Source organism: Sciurus carolinensis, chromosome 4, assembly GCF_902686445.1.
Source record: "Sciurus carolinensis chromosome 4, mSciCar1.2, whole genome shotgun sequence".
NCBI lineage: Eukaryota > Metazoa > Chordata > Mammalia > Rodentia > Sciuridae > Sciurus > Sciurus carolinensis.
The window spans coordinates 117,756,004-117,764,287 of NC_062216.1; positions in this window are offsets into that span (position 1 = coordinate 117,756,004).

Sequence of the window (8,284 nt, forward strand, 5' to 3'; positions counted from 1 at the left end):
CTTTCAATTTTTTTGGAGTGGTTTGAGAAGAATTGCCCTTCAACAGTGTTGCCATCCAGTCCTGGGATTTTCTTTGTTGGGAGGTTTTATTACTGATACAATCTTGTTCATTGTTATTGGTCTATTCAGATTCTTTTATGTCCTCATGGTTAAATTCTGATAGCTCATAAGTGTCCAGAGTTTTGTGCATTTGTTCATTTCTTCTAGGTTTTCCAATTTTTTGGTATATAGCTGTCCCTAATGATCTTTTGTATTTCTGTGGTATCAGTTGTAATGACTCATTTTCTAATCTCTGCTTTTATTTATTGTCTTTTTTATTGGTTAGTGTAGCTACATTTTGCCAAATTTTTTAAAACAGGAACATTTTTAAAATTTTATTTTTTATATGTGTATGTTTTTGTGTGATACTGAGGATCAAACCCAGTGCCTCACATGTGCTAGGCAAGAGCTCTACCACTGGGTCATAACCCCAGCTCAAATTTTGCCAATTTTATCTTAAAAAAATAAAAACCCTTTTGGGGACTGGGACTGTAGCTCAGTAGTAGAGTGCATGCTTCACACATGTGAGGCACTGAGTTCAATCCTCAGCACCACATAAAAATAAATAAAAATATTGTGTCCATCTAAAACTAAAAAAAATTTTTAAAACCCTTTTTTTTTGCTGACCTCTTGTATTTTTTTTAGTCTCTATTTTATTTTTACTTTGACCTTTATTATTTCTTCCTTCTAGTGTTTTGGGGTTTGGCTTATTCTTGCTTTTCTAATTCCTTGAGTTGCACCATTAGTTATTTGCAGATTTTCTTCTTGTAAGGAATCCCACGAAAACCACGCTGGACTCGGGAAATCACAAAAGGGAGTTTATTAAGCAAACAGAATGTCTCCCTGCAGGATAAGAGAGAAAATGAGAGGAAAAGAGAAAGGAAAGAGGGCGTGGGCTAGAGAGAGTGGAAAAGAAAGGAGGAGAAAGAAAGTGAGTCAGGGGGAGAGAAAAGCATGAGAAAAGATGGCAAGGTAAGTGAAGCAATTGAATTCCGGAGGCCGGGAAATGACTGCAACAGAAAGGGTGCGGGGAGCAGCTTTGTACATTACACTTCTTTTTCTTTTTTAAAATTTTCAAAACAGTTAAATTTTTTTTTTATTTTTACAGACTGCATTTTGATTCATTGTACACAAATGGGGTAAAACTTTTCATTTCTCTGGTTGTGCACGATGTAGATTCATACCATTCGTGTAATCAGACATGTACACAGGATAATGATGTCTGTTTCATTCCACCATCTTCCTACCCACTCCTACTCCTGCCTCTCATTTCCCTCTACATAATTCAAAGTTCCTCCATTTTTCTCTTGCTCCACCCCCCCACTCTTTTTCTTTTTTAATGTAGGCACCTGTTACTTTTCCCCAGGTTTTAGTATGTTGTGTTTTCATTGTCATTTGTTTCAAGAATTTTTAAAATTTCCCCTTTGATTTCTTCCTTGATGCACTGGTCATTCAAGAAAATGTTTAATTTTCATGTATTTGTACAACTTATAAGTTCCTTTTGTTGATGATAGTTTTATTACATTGTGGTCAGAGAATACACATACTGATCTTGAAAAATGTTTTTGGTACTGGAGATTGAACCTAGGGGCTCTCTACCTCTGAGCTACACTCCCAGCCCTTTTAATTTATTTATTTTTGCATACTGGGGATCAAATCCACTGAGTGGCATCCCAGCCCTTTTTAGTTTTTATTTTGAAACAGGTCTCACTAAGTTGCCCAGTCTGGTCTTGAACTTGTAATGCTCCTGCTTTACTCTCCTGAGTCGCTGGGATTGCAGACATGTACCACCATGCCTAGCTCCTTTTCATTTTGAGATGATCTCCTTAAGTTGCTGAGACTGGTCCTAAACTTGTGATCCTCCTGTCTCAACCTCCTGAGTGGTTGGGATAACAGGTGTGCGCTGATTTTGATTTTTTAAAAAAACTGTTGAGACTTGCTTTGTGTCCTAACATATGGTCTATCCTGGAGAATGTTCCATGTGCTAATGAGAAGAATGTGTGTTCTGCAATTATTGGATGAAATGTTCTGTAAATGTCTGTTAGGCCCATTTGTTTGGAATTATTTTTTTACTTTCATGTTTTGATTGTTCATTGCCAAGTGTATGGAACTATAATTGATTTCTGTATTCTGCAACCTTGTCAGACTTATTTATTAGTTCTAATAGAATTTTTTAGTGTATTCTTTAGGATTTTATACAAATCAGATCAGGTCATCTGCAAATAAAGATAGTTTATAAATTTTTCATTTCCAATCTATATGACTTGTATGACTTTTTCTTGTCTAATTGCCCTGGTTAGACTCTTCATTACCATATTGAAAAAACTGATGAAAGCAGAAGTTCTTATCTTGCTCCTGACAGTAGGGGAATACCAGTTTTTTCTTTTACCATTAGGTCTAATTTTAGTTGTGGGTTTAGTAGGAGGAGCCTGATGACTTTTATCAGCTTAATTAGATACCTTCCTATTCTTAGTTTCTTAAATGTTTTCATCATGAGGAAGTATCGAATTTTGTCAATTTCTTTTTTTATCTACTGAGATGATTGTGTATTTTTGTTCCTTTTTCCATGGAGATCATGTATTATGTTAATTTGTTTTTTATGCTAACCCAACCTTGCACTCTTGACATAAGTCACTTTTGGTCATGCTATATAACCCTTTTCATATATTGTTGGATTCACAGTATTTTTTGGAGGATTTGTGGGGATCTGTATTCATAAAAGGATTAGTCTATAGTTTTCTTATGTTGTGTTTATCTGGTTTTGGCATCAGGGTTGTTTTAGTCAGTTTTTTTTTTTTTCTTCCCCCTGCGGTGACCAAAAGACCTGACAAGAACAATTAGAGAAGGAAAAGTGTGTTTGGTTCACAGTTTCAGAGGTCTCAGTCCATAGATGGGTGACTCCATTTCTCTGGTCCCAAAGTGAAGTAAGCATCATGGCAGAAAGGTGTGGTGAATGAAAGCTGCTCAGTACACAGCCACCAGGAAGCAGAGAGAGTACTCTCCTCACCAAGGACAAAATATAAACCCTAAAGGCATGTCCCCAGTGACCTACCTCCTTTAGTCACACCCTTCCTGCCTACAGTTACCACCCACTCAATCCTATCAGTTGATTAATGGACAGATTAGGTTAAAGCTCTAAAGACCCAATTGTTTCACCTCTAAACTTTCTTGAATTGTCTTACACATGAGTTTTTGGGGGACACTTCATATCTAAACAATAACAAGGGTGGTGTTAGCTTCATAAAAATTGGTTTGAAAGAGTTCCCTCTTCTATTTATTTAAAAAGCTTGCAAAGAAATGGTGTTTTTTTATTTAAAATATTTTTTAGATGTTGATAGACCTTTATTTTATTCATTTACTTATATATGGTTCTGAGAATCAAACCCAGTGCCTCCCACATGCTAGATAAGCACTCTACCACTGAGCCACAACCCTAGACCCAAGAAATGGTGTTTTTTAAAAAAATAATTAAAACAGTCACATAGACTTCATCAGAGAAACCATATGGCCTGGAATTTTCTTCATGGAAGTTTCTGGTTAATATTTCAATGTTTTTGCACATTATGTCTACTGAGATTTTCTATTTCTTCTTGAGGCAATTTTGGCAGTTTGCATCTTTCTAGAGATTTGTACATTTTATCTGGGTTATCTATTTTGGTAGTATTTAGTAATATATATATATATATATATATATATATATATATATATATAAATATTTGTTGTTGTTGTTTTTTGTTTCTGGTGCTGGGGATTGAGCCCAGGGGCACTCTACCACTGAACAACAACCCAAAGACCCATTCCTTTTAATTTTTTTATTTTGAGACAGGGTCTTGCTAAGTTGCCTAGACTAGCCTCTAACTTATGATCCTCCCACCTCAGCCTCCCAAGTTACTCTTTTTAATCCTTTTTATTTCTGTAAAAGTGGTAGTAATATTCCCTCTTTCATTCCTGAGTATAGCAATTTGAGTCTTTTCTCTCTCTCTCTCTCTCTCTCTCTCTCTCTCTCTCTCTCTCTCTCTTTCATGGCAAATATCTGTCTGTTTTCTGCTGCTGTAACAGACTGGGTGATTTATAAACAACAGAAGTTTATTTTTCTCACCATTTTGGAGGCTGAGAAGTCTAAGAACAGGCATCAGCATCTGGCAAGGGGCTCCATGATTCCTCAAAGCATGGTGGAAGGGCAAGCAACAATACAAGACAAGGAGAGGAAATCAAGTCCTAGTCATTATTTTTTAACAGGAACCCATGCCCACAATAACTAACCCACTCCCACCATTAACAGCATTAATCCCTCCGTGAAGGCACAGCCCTTGTGATGTAATCACCTCCTAAATCTCCCACTGTTAATACCATTACAGTGGCAATTAAACTTCAAACATGAGTTTTGGAGGTGACATCCAAACAATAAATCTAGTCAAAGGATTTTCTTTCTTTCTTTTTTTTTTTTAACCTCACAGAATGAACCTCTGATCTAGCTCTCCCACCCTTTGCAGTACTGGGGATGGAACCCAGGGCCTTGCACATGCTAGGCAAGTGCTCTACCACTGAGCTACATCCCTAGCCCCAGATTCAACTCTTTGGGTTTTATTTTTCTCCATTTCATTTACTTCTGCTCTAATCTTTATTATATTCTTATTTCTTGTTTTGGATTTAGTTTACTCTTCTTTTTCTAGTTTATTAATAGGTTAGGTTATTGCTCTGAGTTCTTTCTTTTTTTTAGTATTGTTTTTTACATCTATAAATTTACCTCTAAGCACCGCATTAGCTGCATTTCTTAAGTTTTTGTGTGTTGTGTCTTCACTTTCATTGATTGCAAAGTATTTTCAAGTAATTCTGTTACCCGTGTTTATTTAGGAGTGTGTTATTTAATTTCCACATTTGTGATTCTGCCCAATTTTTCTGTTATTAATATCTAGTTTCATTCCATTATTGTCTAATGACATATATTCTCTCAAATATTGAAGTATTCTTTGAGTATTTTAAATGTATTGAAAGCTGGTTTTAGCAGAAGGATTCCAAGTTTGAAACTAGCCTCAGCAACTTAGTGAGGCCCAAAGCAACTTAGGGAGATGCTGTCTCAAAGTAAATATAAAAGGGCTGGGGATGTGGCTCAGTGGTTAGGCACCCCTAGATTCAATCCCCAGTAGTAGTACTACTATTTCTACTCCTCCTCCTCCTCCTCCTACTACTACTAATAATAAAATGCATCGAAGCTTGTTTTTTGGTCTAGCTTATGATCTATCTTGGAAAATATGCCATGTACACTGAAGAATAATGTACGTATTCTGCTGTTGTCAAATGTTATACATGTAGCTGTGAAGTCTAGCTGGATTATGTTGTTTAAGTCTTTTGTTTGCTTCTTGATCTTCTGCCTTTCTCTCCTATCCATTACTGCAAGTTGAGTATTTATATCTCCAAACTTGTTTTTGAATTGTCTATTTTTTGTTTCAATTCTGTCTGTTTTTGCTTCATGCATTTTGAAACTCTGTTGTTAGATATATATGTTTACATATTACTGAAGGATTAACCCTTTTATCATTATAAAATGTGCCTCTTTATTTCTAGTCATGCATTTGGTTTTTAAGTCTATTTTATCTGGCATTAATATAGACACTTCAGATTTATTTTTAAAAAGTTGTTATTTTAAAATATACATGACAAGACAGTGCATTTGGACATATTATACATACATGGAGTATAACTTATTCTAATTAGGATCCCATTCTTTTTTTTTTTTTTTTTTTTTTTTTTGGTGCAGGGGATCGAACCCAGGGCCTTGTGCTTACAAGGCAAGCACTCTACCGTCTGAGCTATCTCCCCAGCCCCAGGATCCCATTCTTGAGGTTAAACATGATGTGCAGTTTCACTGGTGGTGTATTTATATAATTTTTTTTTACATTCTTTCTTTTAATTAATTTATTTTTAATTTTTTTATACATGTATATAGGGTAATAATGTCTGTCTCATTCTACTGTACTTTTCATCCCCACCACCCTACCACTCCCCTCACTCTCTGTTGCTCCCTGTCGAGCAACAAGGTCCGATGTATCTCCTCAGGGCCCGCCTGAGGAGAATACGGGGCGGAGCAGGATGATGAGTGTCGGCGGCAATGGAAACCCACCAGAGCCCGGAGGTCTGTCAGCGCAGGAAGCACAGCAGGAACTCGTTTATTGAGGAAGTTACACAGCTTTTATACAGGGTGGGGGCTAGATGGGAACCAATCAGCTTAAAGGTCAGCAAGGCACAGGGAATTCATGAGGGAGAGAGTCCCAAAGGACTAAATGGCAAGCAAGAGTTGATCACGTTCACGGAACTGCTGCTAACCAATCCCAGACAGTAGGGGTTGGAGATGAGCAGGCCAATCAGGGAGTTGCTGGGTAAGAACACATTTTCAGTTTCCGGGGGAGAGTGGCAGTACAAAGAAGTCCTGGTAAACTGTTGGTGGATCAGGCAGTGCCACGTATGAGGAAGAGGTTGTCACGAGGGTGTAGCCGCCATCAGGGTGCATCCCCTACAACTCTCTTCTGTGTAATCCAAAATTCCTTCAATCTTCCCAACCCACCCCCCACTGTGGATTAGCATCTGCTTATCAGAGAAAACATTTGACCTTTAGTTTTTTGGGATTGACTTATTTCACTTAGCATGATATTCTCTAGTTCCATCCATTTACCTGCAAATACCATGATTTCATTCTTCTTTAAGGCTGAGTAATATTCCATTGTGTACATGTACCACATTTCTTCATCTATTGAAGGGCACCTAGGTTGGTTCCATAGTTTAGCTATCATGAACTGAGCTGCTATAAACATTGATGTGGCTACAGCACTGTAGTAGGCTGATTTTAAGTCCTTTGGGTATAAACGGAGGAGTGGGATAGCTGGGTGAAATGGTGAATCCATTCTAAGTTTTCTTAGGAATCTCCAAACTGCTTTCCCAAGTGGTTGCACAAATCTGCAGTTCTACCAACAATGTATGAGTGTACCTTTATCCTCACATTCTTGCCAACATTTACTGTTGTTTGTATTCTTGATAATTGTCATTCTGACTAGCATGAGATGAAATCTTAGAGTAGTTTTGATTTGCATTTCTCTAATTGCAAGAGATGATGAACCTTTTTTCAAATGTTTGTTGATCAGTTGTATTTCTTCTTTTGTGAAGTGTCTGTTCAGTTCCTTAGCCCATTTATTGATTGGGTTATTTGTTTTTTTGGTGTTAAGTGTTTTGAGTTCTTTATATAGCCTGGAGATTAGTTATCTATCTGAGGTGCATGTGGTAAAGGCTTTTTTCCCATTCTGTAGGTTCTTTCATCACATTATTGATTGTTTGCTTTGCTGAGAAGAAACTTTTAGTTTGAATCCATCCCTTATTGATTCTTGATTATACTTCTTGTGCTTTAGAAGTCTTGTTAAGGAAGTCTGGTCCTAAGCTGACATGATGAAGATTTGGGCCTATTTTTTCTTCTATTAGGTATAGAGTCTCTGTTCTAGTGCCTAAATCTTTGATCCACTTTCAGTTGATTTTTGTGCAGGGTGAGATATAGAGGTTTAATTTCATTTTGTTATATATGGATTTCCAGTTTCCCCGGCACCTTTTGTTGAATAGGCTATCTTTTCTCCAATGTATATTTTTGACAGCTTTGCCTAGTGTAACCATAACCATATTTATGTGAGTTTGTCTCTGTGTCTTCTATTTTGTACGATTGGTCTTCCTGTCAATTTTTGTGCAGTGCCATGCTGTTTTTGTTACTATTGTTCTATAGTATTAAGGTCTGGTGATGTGATGCCTTCTGCTTCACTCTTATTAAGGATTGCCTTGGCTATTCTGGGTCTCTTATTTTTTCCAAATTAATTTCATAATTGCCTTTTCTGTTTCTATGAAGAATGTCATTGGGATTTTAATAGGAATTGCATTGAATTTGTATAAAACTTTTGGTAGTATGGCTATTTTGACAATATTAATTCTGCCTATCAAAGAACATGGAAGATCTTTCCATCCTCTAAGGTCTTCTTTAATTTTTTTCTTTTTGATGGGGTCTTCTATTTCATTGATTGAAATTGATCTGTTTAAATTGTGTATGTTCTCCTGCATCAGTATGGGTAGATCATGTCTCTAGAAATTTGTTGATGTCTTCAAGTTTTTCTATTTTATTTGAGTATAAATTTTCAAAATAGTTTTTAATTATCTCCTGTATTTCAGGAGATAATTTCTGTAGTTTTTGCTATAGAGGTCTTTTACCTCTTTTGTT